At 39.0% G+C, this 2589-nt stretch overlaps 1 protein-coding gene across 1 annotated transcript in view; it reads left to right on the top strand.

Moving 5' to 3' along the window:
- The window catches only part of LOC112155138 (receptor tyrosine-protein kinase erbB-4), a gene marked incomplete in the record, with an annotated part of 293012 nt that overhangs the window by 219822 nt on the left and 70601 nt on the right, over positions 1-2589 (top strand).

Below are 2589 nucleotides of genomic sequence, written 5' to 3'. Positions count from 1 at the left end.
TCTAAACCTCACTTGAACCCTTCTTAAAGCAACTTGCTAACCTGCTGTACAAACACACTTAGGAGAAAAAAATATATATTTTTTATGGAAGTAAAACAGTTAAAGTAACATTTGACCTTTGCTTACGCTTAAATTGTAAAATAAAGTTCATAAAACAAATTAAAAAGGGTCAGATTTAATGGCATAAGAAAAGTGCTTTGAGGAGTAGGGCATTCCTTGTGCGTTAGCAGGTGTAAAGTCAATGCATAAACAGACTTAATGGAGTCTACATGTAACATGAAAGTTACGTTATCGCTAATTGATTTTATGTCAGCAAATCGGATCGTTCAAAATGAATCGGTATTGACTATGAATCAGATCGTCCACCACAAATCGTGATACAAATTGGATTGTTTTTAAAATGAATAGTTACATCCCTACATATTGCACAAAACTGCACATGATTTGATCATTGCTTAAAGACAAAGTTACTAAAAAAAATGATCATGTATGTGTCATCTGCTTTTCATTTAACATCCTCACCTCGTCTGAATGCCTGTTCCAGATCTGATTGTTTTTATATTTTTCTCCCATTTCTCCCCAGTAAAACCTTTGAATTGATTTGATGTAATTTTATTTTTCACAGTCCTGAGTGAAGTGCATTAATGAGGAAAGATTTGCATTATTGAGTTGGCCCCTTTTGCTGTTCAGTGTGCTCCTGTCTTCTGGCAGCTCCTTAGTGTTGAGCATAAAAACACACGCGTACACACAAGCACACAGACTTTCCCCTGTGACTTTGAAGATTAGAGGGTTATTCATGATTCACATCCTTGACATGGTTTTACATGTGTGCTGAGCAGTGTCTAAAAAAAGACTGAAAATATGTGGATGTGGAGTAATCACACTGCAAAAGTATGTGCATAACTTTATAAAATATATATGACAATAGAAAATGCAATGATTATAATTTAACAAAACTTACACATATTTTATATATACATATATTTTAACTTGGAGAACGTTTTGTGAAGGTATATATATATTTTTTTTTTTTGCAGTGTTTGTGCTGAACTTAAATCTACTCATTAAGCTGCATACACTTTGGGAACATGACACAGGTTCAGGAATGCGTAAAACAGGCGTTCTTTAACCCACTTTTACCATACGGTGTTCACAATGGACTGTCCCTACCTAATAATACAGCATGTATCCGGTTGGAAGAGGCTTGGTGACAAATGTTGAAGTGCGGCAAATTTCGCTCAGATATATTTCAATTTATGAAAGACTTGGTGTCATATAATTCTGGCCGCACACAAACTGCAATTATTAATCTTTCCTTCATGATCAGTTATTAAACAATTTAGACTTCCAAATTTGAGTCCCTGATTGGTCAAATTTTGATGCATTTTCAATGGCCGCACGTTTTGTATGTGAAACCCGAAACTGACTTAAAAAGTGTGATGCGTGAACATGAATGTATTCAAACTGGAAGCCTGAAATCCTCAAATACAAACATATTCTCAATCCCAACTCCTCTGATTTTTTTATGTGCTGGCTGCTCTCATTAAATTAAAGGTCCACAACTTCCAGGCCACGAACCGGAACTGGTTCAGTACCATGACGCGGAGCGCACTGGTACCCTAACCCGATGCTGATTCACATTCTGCACCACATCCAAGTCTGGTTTGCGCCCGATACTGCCTCTGGTACTGGTTTGGGTCTGGTGCCGGGTAAGCGTTAGGGTACCAGGTTTGTGTACCGGACGCACAACGAGAATCAGTCCACGTCTGGCACCGTGTCCCAAGGGTTGCGCACCTTTGATTTTACAAACAGCCGATACATCAAAAAACGACGAGTTTGGAACACCCAAAATGGCAATCCGTGACGCGGAGGGATCCTTCACCAAATGCCAATATGTGACGACTTGGGAATGAGAACAAATTGCAATAACAAGTTGGAGTGGTTGTTTGAGCGTGCGATTTCAATCCCTGTGTGAACGTAGGATAGCATGGACATTTTCAGTGATGTGACCTGGAATCATTAGATGTTCCAGATCTTTCCAATATCTCAAACTCTCACCTAGATGACCAAGCTTCTGCTTACGCTGCATCATTTCACTCATGGATCACCTTTTTGGATTCACAACCACCTTGAAACAACTCCCACTGTTGTATTATGGTCTCCTCTGCCGGTGTTCTGTGTTGTATGCAGTCTGTGAAAATTTCCTATTGGAAGAGCTGCTTGAAGACTTCAGAGTACAAACACTTTCTGTTTTGTGAGAACTTGAACTGCGTTCCTATCCGTCAGTTCCTGTTCTTTTACCATAAGATATGATGGATGGACCTTTCTGCTGTCGCTTCTGCCATCCCCCATGAAATGATAAAATTCTTGAGCGTTGGTTGATGGCATTTAATCTTGTGATAGATGGCATTTGCTTTGACTAACAATTGATGCCAATATAAGCATTTCTTCCCCTATTTCAACTATTTCACTTTTAAACAGAAGCTAAGGATGCCCTCCAGAGTTTACGGCATGTAAACTGGTGACCCAAGTGGAACAAGTTGGATGGGCTTAGTAGAGTTGACTCAAAAACTTCCTTTGGTGATCATC

The sequence above is a fragment of the Oryzias melastigma genome, linkage group LG21, assembly GCF_002922805.2.
Source record: "Oryzias melastigma strain HK-1 linkage group LG21, ASM292280v2, whole genome shotgun sequence".
NCBI lineage: Eukaryota > Metazoa > Chordata > Actinopteri > Beloniformes > Adrianichthyidae > Oryzias > Oryzias melastigma.
This window is presented reverse-complemented; position numbering and strand designations above follow the sequence as displayed.